Source organism: Notamacropus eugenii, chromosome 6, assembly GCF_028372415.1.
Source record: "Notamacropus eugenii isolate mMacEug1 chromosome 6, mMacEug1.pri_v2, whole genome shotgun sequence".
Lineage (NCBI taxonomy): Eukaryota > Metazoa > Chordata > Mammalia > Diprotodontia > Macropodidae > Notamacropus > Notamacropus eugenii.
In genome coordinates this window covers 239,159,517-239,183,353 of record NC_092877.1, presented here as the reverse complement: position 1 = coordinate 239,183,353, position 23,837 = coordinate 239,159,517, and the positions used below count along the sequence as shown (strand labels likewise).

At 34.3% G+C, this 23,837-nt stretch overlaps 1 pseudogene; it reads right to left on the bottom strand.

The window, feature by feature from the left end:
* LOC140512279 (protein Mdm4 pseudogene) overlaps nt 1-23,467 on the bottom strand; it is a 156,158-nt pseudogene extending 132,691 nt beyond the window's left edge.
* Between the last annotated feature and the right edge of the window lie 370 nt (nt 23,468-23,837).

Below are 23,837 nucleotides of genomic sequence, written 5' to 3'. Positions count from 1 at the left end.
ATATTCAACCTCTTCAAGTGATCTGAGAGATGAATAAGGAGATTTAATCTATACTGTTAATCATGCCTTTTCAAATACCAGCATAAATGAAATTATCTAGATAAGAATAATGAACTATGAAGAGGAGTCCTGAGCTAATTGTATTCTCTGTGATCTTTAAATATCATTTGTGAATCAAGCAGGATTATTAGTCCATAGACATTCATTTCTCTCTCCTTTTTTCCTTCCTTTCTTGCTCTGTTTTCTTCCTTTCTAAATCTTCACTAAAGGGAAAGAGAAAATGTTGAAGAAATTTCTTTATTTACAATTGATATAAAACATAAATACTTTCAAAGTAAAATGACCTATAAGTTAGTCAAATATGTTTTATGAATATATAAATGACAGGTTTATCATTTATATTGATCTCTTACATATTTACCATTCAGAAGTAGAGTATATCTGTGTTTTTCTACTGTATTGAGTTATGATGGATCCAAATGAAATTAATAAAACAAAATGGAATATTGTGCATATTTTTGAATGTCTCTGAATTTGCTTTTGTCTGCAAGCTAGAGTAATATAGAAGCAATTTGGTAAAATGGAAAGAATACTGAGTTCAGAGTTATAGGATTTGGATTCGATTCCCATCCCTGACACTGTGTGACCCTAGATGAGTCATTCACCATCTCTGTGTCTGTGTTCTTTCATATGTAAAATAAAGGGGTGCTATTCAATAGATTCCAAGATCCCTTCTGGTGCTAAAATCTGTGCTTCAAGGTTGTGTCTATCTACTTCTAGGGGCTTATATTACTTTTTTGCAATTGTAGATTTACAATGTGTTTCCAAAGTAATGTTAAAACAAGTTGCAGGGGATTTCCAGTTCCAGGAGGCAAGATGGTGGAGTGATCAGTAATTGCTATCTCCCTCCCCTTGTTGACCTTGATAAGGTCAGAGAATATCTCCCTGGGAAAAACCCTGGAACAGTGGAAGCAGCAGAAGGGGTAAACAGACTCTCAGCTCATGAGGCTAGAAAGATCAGTAAGGAGGGAGATGAATACTGTTTGAGAGGTACTCTCAAATGATTGAACTCAAGGTGGCTACAACAAACTTAAGTATAGAAATATGACTAATTGTTTAGGCAGTAGGAGGGCAAGAGGGAAAGAAAAGGGAAGGCAGGCTAAAAGGGAGGGAAGAAGTAGTAAGGGAAAAGGGGATTAAAATGGAGGGGGATGGAAAGAAGGGAGGGAAGACTTAGGGAAATGATGGTAAAAAATTAAAACTCTATTTTGGAGGGGAAGGGAGAAGGGAGAACTAAAAGCATAAACAAGGGGAAAGGAAATAGAGGAAAAGACACGGTTAATAATCATAATGTGATTGAATGTGAATGAAATGAACTCTCCCATAAAACAGAGATAGATAGCAGAATGGATTAAAAACCATAATCCAACAATATTTTTTTTATAAGAAACACATTTGAGACAGGGAGATATACATAGGGTAAAGGTAAAAGGTTGGAGCAGAATATATTGTGCTTCAGCTGATGAAAAAAAATAAACAGAGGTAGCAATCCCAATCTCTGACAAAGTAAAAGCAGAAATAGATGTAATAAAAAATATAAGGAAGGAAACTACATCCTTCTAAAAGGCACCGTAGACAACGAAGCAATTTCATTACTAAACATATATGCTCCAAGAGGTATAGTATCCAAATACTTAGAGGAACAGTTAAGGGAGTTTCAGGAAGAAATAGACAGCAAAATGATACTAGTAGGAGACCTCAACCACCCCCTCTCTGAACTTGATTAATCCAACCTCAATATAAACAAGTAAGAAGTTAAGGAAGCTAATAGGATTCTGGGTAAGGTAGATATGATAGACCTCTGGAAAAAATTGAATGGGGATAGAAAGGAATATATTTTTTTCTCAGTGGTACATGGCACATATACAAAAATTGATCATGTACTAGGCCATAAAAACCTCACAATCCAGTGCAGAAAGGCAGAGATAAACAATATATTCTTTTCAAATGATAATGCAACAAAGCTTACATGTAATCAAAGGCCATGGAAAGATAAACGAGAAACTAATTGGAAACTACACAATATAATCCTAAAGAATGAATGGGTTAAACCACAAATTATAGAAACAATCAAAAAGTTCATTCAAGAGAATGACAATAATAATACAACCTACCAAAATTTCTTGGGTACTGCAGAAGCAGTTCTTAGATGATGTTTTATATCTTTGAGCACCTACAGGAATAAAATAGAGAAAGAGGAGATCAATAATTTGAGCATACAGCTGAAAAAGCTCGGAAAAAAAAATGAAAATCCTCAAGTAAATACCAAATTAGAAATACTGAAAACCAAAGGAGAGATTAATGAAATTTAAATTAAGAAAATATTCAGCTAATAAATAAAACAAGGACATGGTTTTATGGAAAAACCAATAAAATTGATAAAACTTTGGTCAATGTCATTTAAAAAAAAAAGAAAGAAGAAAACAAAATTACCAATATCAAAAATGAAAAAGGTGAATTCACCTCCAGTGAGGAGGAAATTAAAACAATAATAAGAAATTTGTCCAACTCTATGCCAATAAATTTCACAATCAAATTAAGATGGATGATTATTTTAAATGATATCAATTGCCCATATGAACAGAAAAGAAAGTTGTGTACTTAAATATCCCCATCTCCAAAACAGAAATTGGACAAGCCATCAATGAACTCCCTAGGAAAAAATCTCCAGGACCAGATGGATTTACAAGTGAATTGCATCACACACTTACAGAAATGTTAATTCCAATATTATTTAGACTATTTGTGAAAATTGGGGACGAATGAGTCCTCCCAAATTCTTTTTATGATACAAATACGGTTTTGATACCTAAATCAGGAGGCGACAAAACAGAGAAAAAAAATTGTAGACCAATTTCTCAAATGAATATAGATGCACAAATTTGAAATAAGATTTTAGCAAAAAGAATACAGCATCTTATCATGATAATAATACATTATGATCAGGTGGGATTTATACTAGGATTGCAGAGCTGGTTCAATATTAGGAAAACTATGAATACTATTGATCATATGAACAACAAAAGTAACAAAAACTAAATGATTTTCTCAAGAGATGCCGAAAAAAATTGCAACAAATACAACTCCCATTACTATTGAAAACACTGGAGAGCACAGAAATAAATCGAACATTTCATAAAATGGTAAACAGTATCTACCTAAAATCTTCAGCAAGCATTACATGCAATGGAAATAATATAGATGTATTTCCAATATGATCAAGGATGAAACAAGGATGTCCATTATCACCACTATTATTCAATATGGTAATAGAAATGTTAACTGCAGCAATTAGAGAAGATAAAGAAATTGAAGGAATTGGAAGAGGCAAAGAAGAAATTAGTTTTCACTCGTTGTAGATGATATGATGATATACTTAGAGAATCTCAGAGAATCATGTAAAAGAACTACTTGAAAGAATAAACAACTTTGACAAAGTTGCAGGTTAAAATATAAACCCACACAAATCTTCTGCCTTTCTATATATTACTAACAAAAGTCCAAGAGCAAGAGATAGAAAGAGAAATCCCATTTACAGCTACGGTTGTTGCTATAAAATATTTCAGTGTCTACCTGCCAAAACAAACCCAGGGACTATATGAACACAATTACAAAACACTGTGCAAGTAAAGTGAGATGTAAGTAAGTGGAAAATCATCAGTTGCTAGTGAGTGGAATGAGCCAATACAATAAAAATGACAAATTTATCTAAATTAATTTACTTATTCAGTGTCATACCAATCAAACTATCAAATAATTATTTTGTAGAACTAGAAAAAATAATATCAATTTAATTTGGAAGAAAAAAAAGGACCAGAATATCAAGGGAACTAATGAAATGAAATGCTAGAGAGGGTGGCCCAGCTCTACCAGATTTCAGATTGTATTATAAAGTAGCAATTATCAAAACCACTTGGTACTGACTAAGAAAGAGAAGGGTAAACCAGTGGAATAGGTTAGGTACCCAAGACACAGTAGTCAATGAATATAGCAATCTACAGATTGTTAAACCCAAGCATCCCAGCATCTGGCATAAGAACTCAGTGTCTGGCAAAAAATGCTGAGAAAACTGGATAGCAATGTGGTGGTAACTAAGCATAGACCAATGCCTGACACCATACATAAGAATAAAGTCCAAATTGGTACATGATATAGGTATAAAGAACTATACTATAAACAAATTAGTGTAGCAAGGAATCGTGCATTTTTTTAGATTTATGGAGAGGGAAATATTTTTGATAAAACAGGAGATAGAAAACATTACAAAATACAAAATGGATAATTCTGGCTATATTAAACTGAAAATTCTTGCACAAACAAATCCAATGCAAACAATATTAGGAAGAAAGCAGAAAACCAGGAAAGAATTTTTGCAACTAATATCTGTGATAAGATTCTGATTTCTAAAATATATAGAACTGAATCAAATGTCCAAGAACACAAGTCATTCCCCAATTGATAAATCATGAAAGGACATGAACAGGCAGTTTTCAGAGGAAGAAATCAAAGCTATCTATAACAATATGAAAAAATGCTCTAAATCACTATTTGTTAGAGATGCAAATCAAAACAACTCTGAGATACCACATCACGCCTATCAGATTGGCTTGCATGACAAAACAAGATGATGATAAATGTTGGAGATGTGTGAGAGTTGGAACATTAATTCATTGTTGATGGAGTTGTGAGCTTATCCAACCATTCTGCAGAGCAATTTAGAACTATGCCCAAAGGGCTGCAAAAATGTGCATACCCTTTGACCCAGCAACAAGGCTTCTAGGTGTGAATCCCCAAGAGATCATAAAAATGGGAAAGGGTCCCAAATGCACAAAAAAATTTTTAGTAGCATTTTTTGTGGTGACCCAAAACTGAAAATCAAGGAGATACCCATCAACTGGGGAATGGCTGAACAAATTGGGGTATAAAGATGTAATGAAATACTATTGTGGTATAGGAAATTATGAACAGGAAGACTTCAGAGAGGTGTGTAAAACTTATATGAACTGATACTGAGCAAAAGGAGCAGAACCAGGAGAACTTTATAGACAGCAACAACCATAATGGGTGAGGATTTTTTTTTTTCTGGTAGACTTAGAACTTCATTGCAATGCAAGGACTTAAAAAATTCCCAATGGTCTCTCAAAGTAAGCTGCCTTCCACATCCAGAGAAAGAACTGTGGAATTCCATAGCAGAATGTAGGAGATAATTTTCTTTTGTATTACATTTTGGTTCATTTTATGATTTGTTCCATTCATTTTAATTCTTCTATGCAAAATGGCTTAGGTGAAAATGTATTTAATACGAATGTATGTGTAGAACCTATATAAAATTGTATGCTGTCTCAGGGAGGGAGGGGAGGGAGGAGGAAGGAGGGAGGGAGAGGGAAGTGGAGGGAGGAGAGAAATCTTAAGTTACACAGAAGTGATTGTAAAAAAAAAAAACAAGTTGCAATGAGCAAGTCTTCAGGTCATGACAAAAGGAAAACTTTTGTCACTCTGTAATGGAGAAAAACAAAGCAACCACCTCACAATCTGAATGCTTAATGTACTGAAAAAATAAACTTTGTAATTTTTTTTGCACTCTTTTAGGGATAATTTGTGTATTTTTTCTAAATTCATGGTAAAGTCCTAGCCTGGAAATTCTGTAATGAACAGGATTTCAATGGAGAAATCCGGTACCGCTCTGTTTATATTACTTTTGCCTTTTGCATTAATACGGTTTGAGACAAAGTGTTCCTTTTCATATTTGGACACTCATATAGACCTAAAACTCTTACTGATAATGTAACAAAGACTTGGCAAACTGTGTATGAAATGAATTTCAAAGAATTGCATGATTCTTTATTTTTACTCCTTTGAGAACTTTCAGTTAGATTAATAGTGTACTTTTATGAATTATATCAACTAAGAGAAAAATTCTAAGGCTTTATTTAGAAAGGAATATGTCATGTATCTCTTAAATGCCATCTTATTAGTTATTCTTGTATTAATAATATTCCTATTTTTATATCATTTTTAATGCCTAAGGAGATATTTTAGACTATAAGATTTTTAAAGAGGCACTTGAGTGTCTAGCATAAGCTTTATAATGCCATTAATAGTATTAGAGAATTATAATGTACTTCCAAAGCAGTATACAATGATGATTATGTATTGCTCTTTTCCTCAATTTTTGCCACTTTCCCTATCTTTTTTGCATTTGTGGACTCTAGGGTTGTTATTTTCTGAATTAGCACTGAAAAAGTGAGATGTTTTTTCTTACATTTGAATCAGTTGTTTTCATACCCTGAAAGCAAACAAATATACTGAAAAATATGCTTACATAAGAAACTTAAATATATTTGAATGACTCAACATTTCTTTGTGATATTTTACATGAATATATTTTTGACTTATTTATAACACTTTAAAAGGCTGAAGTCAAAATTATGTCTTTATAAATTTCCCTGTTGTAAGTCTTCCTGGCTTCTTAGGATAACTAGCCTTCACTTCTCTATTCTATTGGTTTCTGTCTTCTGTAGAGCCAAATATGTTCATGAAGCCAAAAATTCAGATGCAATTGCACTTAGTCACTCCCCTCAAATTTCTTTAGCTATACATTCAATGAGATGTGTATGTAGGAAGTTACCTCAGAAAAAAATAATTCATCTTCTAGTTTGGTTTCCCATTTGGCTCTGAACAGTGCCTAACAGTATAGTTTTGAGACCTATATGACCAAATTTTGATTACCACCATTTTTTAAGCTAAATTATCAGTACAATCTACTCACTGATAGATTTTTGCTCTCAAAATAAATTGTCTGCAGGATGGATACCTATCTAGCCAATCTATCAAAGTGGAAAACTGAATACCACATGGACTCACTAGAGTTAACAATATCAGCACATAGTTGCTGATCTATATTGATAGATGGAGTTTCCTTACTGAGACCTCCCTTTATTAAAAAAAATAATAAAGTCAGCTCAGATATAATATCATGTGGCTAATTAACCTTAGCATATTTTTCTTAATAGAAATATATTGTGTACTCAATCAAAGAGTTGGGAAATCATTGACCTAGTTATTAAGGGAACAGCTTTCTAGTCAGAGCTATTTCATTTTTTCTGTGATTATGAGTAATTGACTAACTTTCTAGCTCTTGGTTTCATCATTTGTCAAATGGGGGTGCTGCAAAAAGTTGTTTTGTATTTAGTTTTGTATATTATTGTGCTTAATTATAAATTAATCAATGCTGCTTAAGGATTCGTTTTTTCGAAAACCACAAATTTTTAGCTATGTTCTCTTTCATGGCATTGTTCTAATGAAATTATATGTTTCCTATGAACTTCAATAGGCTCCAACAGCCACTAAATATTTTATAATGCTTAAAACTGAAATTCTATGATATGTAATATCTGGTCTCTATATAAGCTTTCACACAAACTATCCCACAGTACAAATTTTACACATGTGCAATATAGACTATGGTAATGGAGTGATAGAGTAGAAGATACTTAAGAGTAGGAATTTTTCTATTCTTTTTCAGATGTTTCACCCTAAGATCTGGTATGCTGTGTGACAGACAGAGGATACTTAACTGATATCAGTCTTCCTAATAAAAACTATTTATTAATATGTAAATGAATTTCTAAAATGTACCTCCTTTTGAGTTTGAATGGGGGATAGAATATAATACTTCTTTCTTTTCCCTTGGTTTCACTCAGCACAATTGGATGAAGTTAAGGGTGGTCCAATCAGATAAACCATATCGAAAGAGCAGCAATGAAGTGGCTCTTCTTAAGTCATGTGTTTGTGTGTTTTTATTTATATCAAAACTTGGAATGCATATTATATGTGATCAGTGAAGGAGAGTTTAATTTGATACCTAATTTAAGTAGAAGTAGTATATAGAAGTCATATAATGCATGTTTGCTTTTAGTTCATCAGTAAGCATATGTTGAGTATCTGTTATGTGCCAGACACAGTGTTATGCCCACCCCCTGTCCCAGCCCCTCAGCCAACAGAAACAGTCAGATACCATCCTCAAAAATCTTTCATTCTGTTAACCAATAATCACAAATAGATAAGTAAATATAAAATATATAACAAAATAATTTGGGGGAGAAGACACTTATGTAGGGAGTGATAATTAAAAGCAAATATTGAAAAGAGCTCAAGATAATATGAGGCCAAGATTAGGAGGTTGTGTGTATCAGTCATGGAAGGACAGCCTTATAAAAGTGCAGAGATGGGAAATGAAATATTGTACACTGGGGGGAAACAAGTGGTCAGTTTGGAGGGACTGTAGAGTGCACTACAGAGAGTAGTAAGGAATAAACTTGAAAAACTAGGCTGAGATTGTATTGTGAAGGGCTTTAAATTCCAAACAAATGAGTTTCATATTTTATCTTAAATGCAATTAATTGGCTGTGGCCAATGGAGTTTCTTGAGGAGAGAAATGAGGGATGTGTGTGTGTGTATGTGTGTGTATACATACATACATACATATATATATATATATATATATATATATAAATATGAATACACATACCTATATATAAAGGAGGAGAGAAATACATACACACACACACGCACAAACACATATATATATATATATATATATGAGGAGAGAAATGAGAGATATATTTATGTATATGTGTACATATATGTATATGTATATTTATATAAATATACACACCTCTATATATGCATATATAAATATATATGTGCAAATATAAATATGTATATATATGTATATATACATATATTTTTTTTTCCTCACACTAATCTACCTGCCAGGAAAGTATAAGGTTTTGTTGTTGTTGTTGTTGTTGTTGTTGTTGTTGTTGTTGTTGTTGTTGTTGTTCTTCTTCTTCTTCTTCTTCTTCTTCTTCTTCTTCTTCTTCTTTTCTCTCTCTCTCTCTCTCTCTCTCTCTCTCTCTCTCTCTCTCTCTCTTTCTGTCTCTCCTAATTTAATGTTTTTTATAGCAGGAGACTAACAATTTCAATTTGTAATTTTAAAAATTGTCATATCTTGAATCATCTTGAAATGCTAGTACTTCAAGTTGCTGATTGTACTAATGTACAATTCACCACAGCACAATGCAGGCAACTCAAATTCTATACTTGAATAGATAACTCTTACAAAGTGTGAGATCATCATTAAATTTCAGAGATCACAAATGCAAAAGAAGAGTCATTATGACTATATGTAGATTTTTTTTCAATCTTCGGCCATTTTACTGCATACCATTCTGAGGTGAATCAGTTTTACTTTATTGAATTCATTTACTTTCTTTTCTTCTTAAATAAGACAGCTTCGTCAATTTATAGTAACATTTTGAAATGAAGAAGCTACAAAACTACTTTATTTAGTTTTTAATTACAAAAAAGTCTCACTATGTTCAGTTGTCAAAATGTAGGGATTTAGTCTAAAGAGTTCGTTATGTCTTCATAATTTGAGGAAGTATGAGTAATTATATGGTTAAACTCATATTTTACTTCACTTGTTTGGCACAAGAACCCTAAATAATGCTAACATATTTCAACATTCAATCTAGCTATACAGATATAGAGTTTTTAAAAAATGTCCTATTTAACATGAAAACATCAGTTTTGTTCACACAGAAGGGGAACAGGTGAGAAATTTGCATTTTGCAGTTATGTAAACCAATTCTCAGATGTTGACTTTTACCTCTTACTCAGTGTCTGCCTCTCTCACAAGTTCATATATGTCTTCCTCTGTTTTCTGCCCAATTTTTTTCATTAGGTGAGATAGCTCTTTTTCACTAACATAACCATTGCCACACTTATCAAGAAATCAAAATGCACAAGTTTCTTCTTCATTTTTTATATCTTTCATTTTTCTAGCCATCATGGCAAACACACACACACACACACACACACACACACACACACACACACACATGCATAGTACCATTACCATCACTATCTATCTCATAGATTGCAATTCCATTTCTTTTGGATTTTGACCTAATGATTTCAGTACAATTCTGCGTTTAATGATTAAAAATGTTTTGAGAGACATAGTTTCTATGTAATTTAATAATTTTATTAATAAAATCTACACATTTATTAATAAAATAAAGGTCATTTGGCCATCTCTCTTAGACCAAAGATCCCTCATGTTACTGGGTTCACGGTTCATATGCACTTCAAAGAGTAGGTGTTCCTAAAGGGCTACAATCAATATTGATTAGTTAATAATTAGTAAGGAAATCAGTAATGCAATCAGAATCTAGGCTTTGTTACAATGAGAGTCTTGAGGTATTTTACTTGGATCACAAAAATCTTGATCAAAGAGACTTATCAATTTCTGTATCACTTACCTGACAAAAGGTAGAATCAACACTTCCCCAGATCTGTCTGAGCAAACACAATTAACACCAATTAGTTGAAACTTAGAATCTCTTTCACTGCCTGATTCGATTTTCACTTGGATAAATCTCTGCTATGATTTCTCGTACTGGTTGGTTTCTGGATGAGGAAATAGAAAAGGGGAAAATATTTGTCCTAATACAATAATTAGTTATTAAATACAAGAGATAAACATGAATTTCTCACATAAGTTCTTTTATAACATTAGTCCCAATGTTATTCTTATCAAAGATGATGATGAGCTATTGTGTGAGAAAGATAAAAGAAGAAATGATTTAACTAGGTTGCTTCTGTTCTCTGGAAGAATCTTCCAACAGCTCTGTAAACCTGCTGCTTCTGCTTAGGTTGTTAATAAAGTTATTGTTACTGTTGCTGTTGCTGCTTTCTTAATTCTCTTTTTCTTCCAGTGTATGAAGGTGGAGGAAGAATCATGAGTTCCTACCTTTTTTGTGGGAAACAAAATTTTGAAAGTCATCTTTTGAATTGACAGAAAAATGGAATACATTTTTTTCTTATTTTCTCTTCATCTCCTAAAAGTAAGGAGATACACATAAGTTTTATTTCAAGGTGGTCCCTATTGGTTTCATAAGAAGTATTCATTACTGTTTTCTTCAGACATATTTGTGTGTTTCCTTTATTATGAATGCGATTAAGTTTCTTGATTAAATAATGTATGAATGTTTATAATGAATTATTATACTTATATTAAGATAAGTGTTTTTCTTGATAAGCCTTGTGCTTGAGAGATTCAATTAAATAATTTCCTTACTGATAAGAAAAAATTATCTTTATTTATCCTCATTCATTGTGGATGAAGATCTCTAGATAAAAACTTTAAAAGACTTAAGATAGTTTTGGTGTGGTACCCTAGCGGAAACTTATGGCTAGTTAGATAATTAGTGGAAAAATTCAAACAAGTCATTACCTTGATGAACAAGAATATAAATATTCATTCGTATACATATACATGTATGCATGTATACATACATTATTATGTATGTGCATGATATATTTAAATAAGTATATACATATGTACATATATTTGTACATGCACATTATTAATGAACATCATTGTTCTTTATAAATTCATATATTTAGAGTTACAAGGAAACGGAGAATTCACCTAGTCTAATAAACTCAAGATTATGGAAAAAATGTTACTCTAATGCATCTGATACCTATAATTTCTTTGTTGGCATTTTCTCTACATATGTAGATTTTATCCTCTTCATAGATTAGTAATGAATTTTCCTGAATCTCTGTGACTTAAAAAATGGGGGATGAAAATTGGGTTAGTTGAATTAATGACCTAAAATTTACTCAGATCAAATCTAAATCTATGTAGGTTATTGGAATTATACAATAAGGCTTATGAAACTGAAATGTCAAAGTATTCACAGATAGCTAGATTGGTGGAGTTGTGAAGTTTTTCAGTGAAATGTAAATTTTCCTTTCCCAGAAAGTCAGAAGCTAGCAAAATTATCTTAAATAGCTATCTGAATTGCATCCATGTATGTCATTTAAAAACAATAATTACAAAGTCCTGAAGTACGTATAATAATTAGCATTGAAAATATTCTCTTAAAGTTAATTAGCAACAGCAACAACAACAACAAAAATGAACAAAAAATACAAGTTGTTCTTGAATACGAAGTAAGCCACAAATATATTTTGGATTACAATTCCAGCTTTTCTCAAAAGTCAAGTAGAACTTTCAGAGGGAGCAAACTATAAATTGGACATACATACAAACTTTAGATTTTAGGATTCATCTTTCTTTTTTTAGAAGACACTTGCATTAAATTTCAAGCATTTTCCTCTTTGAATTTATTTTATTAAACAGTAGGAATAGTAATATTTAACACCTCCAATAGCAATAATATAAACTAAAAATAATTAATATAAATTCCATTTACAGAGTCATGTTGTGTATTCAAGAATTCTTTTGGTTTTTTGCTTTATTTTTAATTTTCTTCTCTACATAATAATAATTACATAATTTCAGCATCTCAGAGTTAGATACAGCAAAAGAAAACTTCCAGCCTAACCAAAACTTGAATTAAAATTTTCTCTATATTATTTCTAATGTGTTTATCCAGTATTGACTTAAAGAAATACAGGAATTGAGTTTATTATTTACCAAGGCAGATGATAGTATTTGTATTTTCATAATATCTCCTTTCAATAATAGAGTCAGTGCTACATGAGAGTCAATCTTAGAATCAGGGAGGCCATTTGAATCCTACCTCTGACATAGGCTAGCTCTGTAAACATGGGCAAGTTATCTAACTTCTAAGTGTCTCAACAACTCCTTAACCCTCTTTAATTATTTAAACAGAGAATAGTTCCTGATTTACCTTCCATCATGGGGTTCTCCCACTAGGAGTTCTCTACCCAGAAACAATAAGAAGTGTAGCCTATGTTCCAACACAGTCCCCAAACTTCTACCCAAAAAACTTTAAAAATTTACAACAGTTCTGGTTTTTGAAACTTGTATTGTTCTAATAATAACGTTCTGTATTTCAACAGAACTTTTTGAGGGACTTCACTTCATTCATCTCTACATTGACTAATCCTCTCAAATATTTTAATCTTTTTTTGTTTGATCATATTTTACTGTATTTGTTTTCTTGTTTTTCTTTAGTTTTTTAAAGGTGAGGAAAAATATTTTTGAATGAATATATTTATGCATAGACCTATTTAAATAGTGAAAATGATGAATCAGTAGATTACTCTTATCTGATCTGTGACTTTTGGAAAGACAACTAAGGATATGTATCTTAACATAAAAAGATTTGAATATTTTGATTACCTTTATGCAGTCAAGGCTGAAAATATTTGTCACATTAACGTAGGTTTTAAAACCTGGAACTTTTTTAGGCACAAAACCAATAGAGACACAATATATGTGTCTTTTAAGGACACTCAAAAGTGAGGTCAGAAATTATTGCTATGAACCAAGATGACACAGGAGAGAAATACATAGTTGAGATCTCCCAAATTGCCCTACAAACAACTCTAAAATGAACCTCAATTTGAGTTGTTGAAGAGTAGAATCAACAAAAGTTCAAGTGAAATAATTTTTCAGTCTAAAACAACCTATGAGGTAGGCAGGGAAGGTCTGTCTCAAGAGGTTGGTGGTTGGGCCTAGAGTACCGCATGAATCCTGCAATTCAGGCTGTGCCATGATGTCAGCATCAGGCTTTGAGGTAGCTATGCTAACAGGAAGACCAGCTTTAGAGCTCTCAGCCCATTGATGGTAGGGTAAAATTAAAAAAAAAAAGAACTGATCCAAAAGAGTGTACAGAAGGACATCTGATGATACTGGGGTCAGGAACCTGTTGCATTTCTAATATGCAATTCTGGATCATAGTCTCAAGGACAAAAAGAATGGTAGCACTGGAGGCTACAGAGGACTAGGAGCCAAGGTCACATTTCCAGGGCAGAGAGGGGTGCTTGTGGTAACTTATGAAGGAATAGAGACTCTGATCTCAAGTTTAAGAAAAAGAGACACACTGCAAATTATGAGTGCATGATTGTGGGTACCTAGTTTTAGAGTAAGGTCCAAGAGGACTGCTGCCACTGGTGGCAAAAGGAGAACAAGGTACCTTCCTGGGTAAATAGCAGAGCAGATACTGAAAATAGCAGTAAACACACCTATTTATGGATCACATCACCTTGGAAGAATGAAAACAAACCAAAAAAAAATTGTGGTCATCCAGAACTAGCTCTGAAAGTAGCATATAAAAGCCTGTGGCTTGGCAGAGTGTTACTCCATTCCCAGGTGAACAGAGCCCAATTTAACATAAAGTTAAAAGTTAAGGAATAGACTAGAAAATGAGTTGAATGACAAAAAAAGGAACCTGACCATAACAAGTTAAGAGGGGACAGGGAAGATCAAGAAACAACTCAGGAAAGAAAGGCATCTATAAGCAAAGCCTCAAAGAAAAATAATGATGAATTCGATGCAATTCCAATAAGAATTCCTAGAAGAGCAAAAATAATTTTTAAAATAAAATGAAAGCTAGAGAGAAGACTAGAAAAATGAAATGAGAGAGAGAAAAAAATATGAATACAGAGTCAATAGCTCAATAAAAGTAACCAAAAATACTTAAGAAAAAAACATTTAAAAAAGGCAGAATTGACCAAATGGTAAAAGAGGCACACAAATTCACCAAAGGGAAAACACTATAAAAAACAGAACTGGAAAAATAAAATAATTGGCATGAAAATATACTAACAAAAATAACTAGTTAAAAAGCAGAATTGGCCAAAAAGAATTATAAGTACAAAAGAAGTACAAAAGTTTACAAAAGTAAAGGAAATAATTCTGTAAGTTGTGTGCTGCTATCAGTATTAGCATAATTGCCTATTTTAATAACAAAAGCAAAAGAAATTTTATATTATCTCAATACATGCCAAAAAAACTTTTGACCAAATAAAGCACAAATGCCTATTAAAAACAACAGAAAATAGGAAAAGATGAAGCAAATCTCAAAGTGATAGGTAATATTCAGCTAAAATCATCAAAAAGTGTTGTCTGTAATGGGGAAAACTTAAAAGCCTTCCCAGCACTATCTGCTGTGAAGCAAGGATGCCCATTTTACCTCTATTGTTTATTATTATAGTAAAATTGTTAGCTTTAGCAATAAGACAAGAAAAAATAAAATAATTAAAATGGGTAATGAAGAAGCAAACTTATTACTCCTTGCAGATGATAGAATGTTATCTTTCAAAAATCTTAGAGAATTAACTAAAAAACTACTTGAAATTACTAACAACCTTAGCAAAGTTACAGAATACAAAATTAACCCACATAAATCATCAGCACTTCTATATATTACCAACAAAGTCCAGTACCAAGAAACAGAAAGAGAAATTCCATTTAATATCTTTGTAGACAATATAAAATACTTGGGAGCTTAACGGCCAAACCAATCACTGGAATTATATGAACACAAATATAAAATAATTTTCACACAAATTAAGTCAGATCTAAATAAATGGAAACAAACACATTAGTTGCTCATAGGTAGGCTCAGAAAATGTATTAAGAAGATGGCGAAGTAGAAAGACGCACATACACATAGCTCTGAACACACAAACCACAGAAAGGCTAGAGGGGACCAAGCCAGGCCGAATTCTGCACCCAGAGACCACGGAGTATTGGAGCGAGGGAGATTTCTGCTCCGGAGAGACCTGCGGACCTCTCGCGGGGGGTCCTTCGCGCCACAGACTGGGCGCCGGGAGGGGAGCGGAGTGCGGCCCTGCCGCAGCCGCGACACTGAGGGGAGGAGATCCGAGAGGGCTACAGGGACGGGATCTCCAGCGGCCACGCGGGTCACCCCACGCACAGAGGGACCTGCAAACCTCCCACAAAAGGTCCGTCGCGTTGCAGAAGCAGAGCCCAGCCCGGACCTGCGCTGGCGACGGCCGCGGATCCGAGAGGCACTGATCTGAGAGGGCTCCGGAGGCGGGATCTTCAGCGGCGGCACGGGGCCCCCCCACCAACAGGTGACTGATGGGGGTGGGTGAGAGAATCTCTTTGGCAGGTCGAGAGGGGAGTGGGGTGCCCCCATGGCTCGGGCCACCCCGGGAGGTGGGGGCTGAGAGGCGGCTGTGGACGGGGGCTCCCCAAACGGGCAGGAGCCTGGACCCATTGTGGAAGGTCTGTGCATAAACCCCCAGAGGGAACTGTACCTGAGAGGCGGCCCTGCCCCTGACCACCTGAACTTAATTCTCGCACTGAATAGCAGCCCTGCCCCCGCCAAAAATCCTAAGGCGGGAAGCAGCATTTGAATCTCAGCCCCCAAACGCTGGCTGGGAGGACCAGGAGGCGAGGTGGGTGTGAGGAGAACATTCAGAGGTCAGGCCACTGGTTGGGGAATATGCCAAGAAAAGGGAAAAGAAATAAAACTATTGAAGGGTACTTTATCGGAGAAAAGACACCTCCTCCCTTACTTTCTGATGGGGAGGAACAATGCTTGCCATCAAGCAAAGACACATAAATCGAGGATTCTGTGTCCCAGCCCACCCAATGGGCTTAGGCCATGGAAGAGCTCAAGAGGAATTTTGAAAATCAAGTTAGAGAGGTGGAGGAAAGACTGGGAAGGGAAATGAGAGGGATGAGGGAGAAGCATGAAAAGCAGATCAGCTCCCTGCTAAAGGAGAACCAAAAAAATCTTGAAGAAATTGGCACCTTGAGAACTAGCCTAACTCAGCTGGCAAGGGAGGTGCAAGGGGCCAATGAGGAGAAGAATGCTTTCAAAAGCAGAATTAACCAAATGGAAAAGGAGATTCAAAAGCTCACTGAAGAAAATGGATCTTTCAAAACTGGAATGGTACGGATGGACGCTAAGGACTTTTCGAGAAAGACATATCTCAGAACATACCGCGCAGATTCAAAAAATGGAAGATAATGTGAAATATCTTATTGGAAAAACAACTGACCTGGAAAATAGAATCAGGAGAGACAATGTAAAAATTCTGAGACTACCTGAAAACCATGATCAAAAGAAGAGCCTAGACATCATCTTCCATGAAATTATCAAGGAAAACTGCCCTGAGATTCTAGAACCAGAAGGCAAAATAAATATTCAAGGAATCCGCAGAACACCACATGAAAGAGATCCAAAAACAGAAACTCCTAGGAACATTGTGGCCAAATTCCAGAATTCCCAGATGAAAGAGAAAATATTGCAAGCAGCTAGAAAGAAACAATTCAAGTACTGTGGAAATACAATCAGGATAGCACAAGATCTGGCACCCTCTACATTGAGGGATAGAAGGGAATGGAATAGGATATTCCAGAAGTCAAAGGAACTAGGACTGAAGCCAAGAATCCCCTACCCAGCAAAACTGAGTATAATACTTCAGGAGAAAAAATAGTCTTTCAATGAAATAGAAGACTTTCAAATTTTCCTGATGAAAAGACCAGAGCTGGAAAGAAAATTTGACTTTCTAACACAAGAATGAAGAGAACCATGAAAAGGCGAACAGCAAAGAGAAATCATAAGGGACTTACTAAAGTTGAACTGTTTACATTCTTACATGGAAAGAAAATATTTATAACTCTTGAAACATTTCAGTATCTGGGCACTGGGTGGGAGTACACACACACACACATGCACACACGCACACATACATAGAGACAGAGTGCACAGAGTGAATTGAAGAGGATGGGATTATATATTTAAAAAAAATGAAATCAAGCAGTGAGAGAGAAATATTGGGAGGAGAAAGGGAGAAGTTATATGGGGCAAATTATCTCTCATAAAAGAGGCAAGCAAAAGACTTATTAGTGGTGGGATAAAGAGGGGAGGCAAGAGAAAAACATGAAGTCTACTCTCATTACATTCCACTAAAGAAAAGAATATAATGCACACTCATTTTGATAGGAAAACCTATCTCATAATACAGGAGAGTGGGGGACAGGGGCAGAAGCAGGGTGGGGGGGAGGATGGAGGGGAGGGTATGGGGAGGAGAATGCAATACGAGGTCGACACTCATGGGGAGGGAAAGGACCATAAGAAAACAGAAGTAAAGGGGGACAGGATAGGATGGAGGGAAATATAGTTAGTCCTATACAACACAACTAGTATGGAAATCATTTGCAAAACTAAACAGATATGGCTTCTATTGAATTGCCTGTCTTTCAAGGGGAAGGGGTGGAGAGGGAGGGAGCTAAGGAGGTTGGAACTCAAAGTGTTAGGACCAAATGTAATGTTCTTACCACTGGGTAACAAGAAATACAGGATAAGGGGTCAAGAAAGCTATCTGGTCCTACAGGACAAAAGAGAAGATGGAGACAAGGGCAGGGAGGGAGGATAGAGGAGAGAGCAGATAGGTCACAGGGGCAATTAGAAAGCTCGGGTTTGGGGGGGGAGGGAGTGGATAAAAGGGGAGAAAATTTGTAACCCAAAATTGTGTGAAAATAAATGTTAAAAAATTAATGAAAAAAAAGAAAATGTATTAAAAGTGACAATTCTACGTAACTCAATCTATTTATTCAGTGCCATACAAAACTGTCCAAAATTATTTTATAGAGTTAGAAAAAATAATAACATAATTCATCTGGAACTACAGAAGCTCAAAAATCTTAAGGAATCAATAAAAGCAAAAGGTAAAAGGTAGTCTATCCTTACAAGGTCTCAAAATGTATTATAAATGTATAATTACCAAAACAATTTATTACTGGCTAAGAAATAGAATGTTGCATCAATGGAATATATTAGGTGTGAATTATATTATATTACATGACCTTAGTAATATAGTATATGATAGAACCAAAGACACAAAATTTTGGAACAAAAATTCATTATTTGGCTAAAACAGCTTGGAAAACAGAAAAAAAAAAAAAAAACATTAGCAGAACAAATTCAACTATCATTGAACCACATTCTGGACCATACAAGATTTAGAAGTTTTCTAATTATGGAAATGGCGAACTTGAAATATGATATTCCAGAAGGCAAAATAGCTATGATGACAAATAAGAAAAACCTACACAGCAGAACTGAGTATACTCCTTCGTGGGTGGTAGAGCTGGAGAGTTAAGAATGGTTGTTTCAATAAATAGAGGACTTTCAAACATATCTTATGAAAAGTTCATGGTTAAATAGAAAATATGACTTTCTAACATGAGAATAATTAGAAGCATAAAATGAAAATACACAAAAGAGTAATCATAAGGGTATGTACATGACTAAAATCTTTACATTTCTATAAGGGAAAGCAATAAATGCAACTCTTATAACTTCATTATTTTGGGGCAATTAAGAGTATACATGGACAAAGCATAAAGGTGTAAGTTGAATATGATTGTAGGTTTTTGGAAAAGTAAAATCAAGGGGGAAGAAACAGGAATTCAATGAGATCAGGAAAAAGGTAAAATGAACTATTTTTCCCCAAATAGATGAAAATCAATCTGAAAATCTAAGTTAAATGAATGAATATTTTAGATGCATGTATGTATGTATATGTGTATGTATGTATGTATGTATGTATGTATGTATGTATGTATGTATGTATTTCCCAGATTCACAGAAAATATATTAGCTGGTCAAACAACCCTATTTTAGAAAAAAAATGAATAAGTCATCAGTGAGCTCTCCACCCAAAACAAAACCTAACTAAACTCCCCAGGAACAGATGAATTCACAAATGAAAACAAGGAAAAGAAAGAGTTCTTAAAAATTCCTTTTATGTCACAAATTATGCCTATAGCTAAACTAAAAAGAGCAAAAGCAGAAAGAGCACTAAAGACCAATTTCTGTAAAGAATTTTGATGCAAAAATATTAAAATAATAGTAAGAGAATTACAACAATATATCACAAAGATCATACATTATGACAAAGTGGGACTTACAAAGAATTTAGAGACTGTTAAGTATTAGGAAAAGCAACGCCATAATTGGCCATATCAACAACAAAACCAACAAAATCATGATTATCTCAATAGATGCAAATTAGGCTTTTGACAAAATACAACATTCCCCTTAAAAACACTAGAAATCATAGGAATAAATGGACCTTTCCTTAAAATGGTAAGTAGGGATCTATCTTAAACCAAGAGTGAGCAACAGCAAGGTAACAGCGATGAACTAGAAGCCTTTAGGGGTGAAGCAAAGATGCATATTGTCACCACTATTATTCAATAGTGTTCTATAAATGCTAGCTATAAAAAGAAGAGAAGAAAGTGAATTTGAAGGAAACAATAAGCAATATGGACACAAAACTACACTTTTTGTAAATTTCAAAAAATAAAGAAAAAAGAAAAATATGTATGAACAAAAATGTTTATGTCTTTCTGTGGTGTCACAGAAACAGAAATTAAGCATATGCCCATCAATTGGAGAATGACGTAACATGTTGTGGTATAAGATGGGAATGGAATGCTATTGTGCAGTAAAAATGATGAGTAGGAAACTTTCACCAAAACCTGAGAAGACTTCCATGAATTGATACAATCTGAAGTGTGCAAAACCAGAACATTGCACACAGTAACACTAATACTGTGTAATGATCAACTGTGAATGACTTAGTTATTCTTGTCAATACAATGATCTTTGAGAACCTGAAGAAGCTGTGATAAAAAAAGAATTCTATTCACCTACAGACAAAGAACTGATGGAATTTAAAAGCATAATGAAGCAGACTTCTTTACTTTTTTTTTTCTTTTGTGGGGGAGTTGAAATTTTGTTCTGCAATATGGCTAATAAGGAAAAGCTTTGAATGACTGCACATATATCATCTATATAAAATTGTTTTCCTTCTCAATGAAAGGTCAGAGTGGGAAGGAGGGAGACAATCTGTAACTCAGTATTAAAAGTATTTAATTGGTTGTTAACATATGGTTGAGCAAGCATAAAATTAAAAAAAATGTAAAAAAAAATGTGAAATGATTGTTATGAGAAAGTTGAGCACTAGATGATTTATTTCTTCCACAGAAACCTATAAAGACAGTATACTGAAGGAATACGATATCTATCCATCCATCCATCCATCTATCTATCTATCCATCTATCATCTATCTATCTATCTATCTATCTATCTATCTATCTCTATCTTTATATGACAGTTGATTATTAATATGTTGACATGTTATTAGAGTTCTCCTATTCCATTTAAATATTTATTTATTGTTAGCTTTCAATATTCACTTCAACAAGGTTTTGAGTTTTAAATATTCTCCCCTCCCTGTTTCCACCCTCTTCTTCAGAGATTATGCAATCAGACATAGTCTCTACATTATACATTCATATGAAATATATTTTCACATTAGTCATGTTATAAAGAAGAATTAGAACCAATGTGAGAAATCACAAAAAAGAAGAGACAAAAAAAAAAGAACAAGAGCAAAGAGGGAAAATACTATGCTTTATTCTGCATTAGATTCCATAGTTCTTTCTCTGGATGTGGATAGCATTTTTACATCATTAGACTTTTGGGGTTGTTTTAGAACTTTGCATTGCTAAGAAGAGCCAAAGTCTATGAAAGTTAGTCATTTCACAATGTGACTGTTACTGTCTACAATGTTCTCATGGTCCTGCTCTCTGCATTCATTCAAAACATACTTTCCCAGTTACTATTCTACCTGTATTTTCCTCCCTCCTGTTCCTCCTGCTCCCATTAATTCTATTTTCTCTATCTTTTCACCCTCTCCCTCCTCAAAAGTGTTTTGCTTCTGAATACCCCTTGCACCAATCTGATCTCCCTTCTATCACCACCCCCTTCTCTTATTCACTTCCCCTTCTATTTTCCAGTAGGGTAAGATAGACTTCTACACCCCACTGCCTGCATATCTTACTTCCCAGTTACATGAAAAAAAATTTTTAACATTCATATTTTTTAAAACTTTGAATTCCTAATTTTCTCCCTTGCTCCCTTCCCACCTACTTTCATTGAGAAGGCAAGCAATACCCTAAAACTAAGAATAGTCTCACTGGTTACAAATATCATCTTTCCATGTAGCAATGTAATTAGCTAAATTTTGATAAGTCCCTTATGATTTTACTTTCCTGTTTATTTTTTCATGCTTCTATCGAGTCCAGTATTTGAAAGTCAAATTTTCTCTTCAGCTGTGGTTTTTACTCAAGAATGCTTTACATGCCTCTATGTCATTGAAAGTTCATTTTGTCCCACTTAAGGAATATACTTAGTATTGCTAGGTAGGTGATTCTTGGTTTTAATCCTAGCTCACTTACCCTCTAGAGTATCATATTCCAAGCCTCTGATGTCTTAATATAGAAGTGACTAAATCTTGTGTCATGCTGATTGTTTTTTTCCCTGGGTGTTTATAAAATTTTCTCCTTCATATGGGAACTATGGAATTTGGCTATAATATGTCTGGTAGTTTTCATTTTGGGATCACTTTCAGGAGGTGATCGATGCATACTTTAAATTCCTATTTTACCCATTGGTCCTAGAATATCAGGTCACTTTTCCTTGATAATTTCTTGAAAATTGATGTCTAGCTTTTTTTGGTTATCATAGACTTCAGGTAGCTCAATAATTTTTAAATTATCTTCCTGGAAACTATTTTCCAGGTCAGTTTTTTTTAATGAGATATTTCACAATGTCTTCTACTTTTTATTCTTTTCATTTTGTTTTATGATTTCTTGATTTGTCGTAGATTCATTAGCTTCCATTTGCTTCATTCTAATATTTAAGTAATTATTTTCTTCATTGAACTTTAGTACCTACTTTTCTATTTGGTCAATTCTGCTTCTTAAGACATTCTTCTCCTAATTGGCTTTTTGGACCTCTTTTGCCAGTTGGATTAGTCCATTTTTAAGGCATTATTTTCTTCAGTACTTTTTTGTTCTCCTTTAGCAGGATGTTGACTTTTTTTTATTATTTTCTTGCATTGCTCTCATTTCTCTTCCCAATTTTTCCTCTAATTCCCTTACTTGATTTTAAAAATCCTTTGTGAGCTCTTCTGTGACCAATTCATATTTTTCTTGGAGGCTTTGAATGTAGGAACTTTGACTTCGTTGTCTTATTCCAAGTGTATGTTTTGAACATCCTTGCAACCAAAGTAAGTTTCTACGCTCTAAGTTTTTTCCACTGTTTGATCATTTTCTCAACAAATTACTTGAATTATTAACTCTTCGTTAAGGTACAGCATTTCTTCCAGAGTAGAGGGTATATTGATCTTCAGCTTCAGGGATTTTGTGCAACTGCTATTCAGAGCTTTCATTTCTTCCAAGTTCATACAATATAAGAGTTGCATACTCCTCTCCTGGCCTATGCTCTGGTCTGTAAGTGCCCACAATAACAATTTTCTGCCCTGGAACTATGAGGAGAATTCAGTCTCCATTGCTGCCACAAGCTCTGCTATGCCAGTGCTCTTCCACACCCTTGGACTGTCACCCAAATCTGCAACCCAGATCCAAATATGGATAAAACCACAGTGTCCCACCTTAGTGCCAGCCAAGAGACCCCTCTAATTTTCTTCTAATCAATTGTTTGATCCCCTTACCGTTTGTGGACTGAAAGCTTTGAAAACAGCCACTGCTGCAGCCACCATGACTGCCTCAGGGTTGTATTGTTGCCAGCACTGAACTGCACTCCTTCTTCATGGAGATCCCATAACCCTTTCCTACTGACCTTCTAAGATGGCTTTGGTATTTGTGGATTGAGTAGTCTGGAAACTGCTAGAGCTGCCAATGATTCAGTGCCTGAGTCACGGTCCTGGATTTACTGGGCCCTCGTCTGTGCTGGTGTGGCCTGCAGTCAACTGCATTCTTCTCTACACCCTCCTCACTCCACTCTAACTGGGTGCAACAGACATTTCCTGTCAAACTCCCAGGTTTTGTTGGACTGGAAATTTGTTTCACTCTGTCTTTTTGTGGATTCTCCTAATCTAGAATTTGTTTAAAGTCATTTTTACACGTATT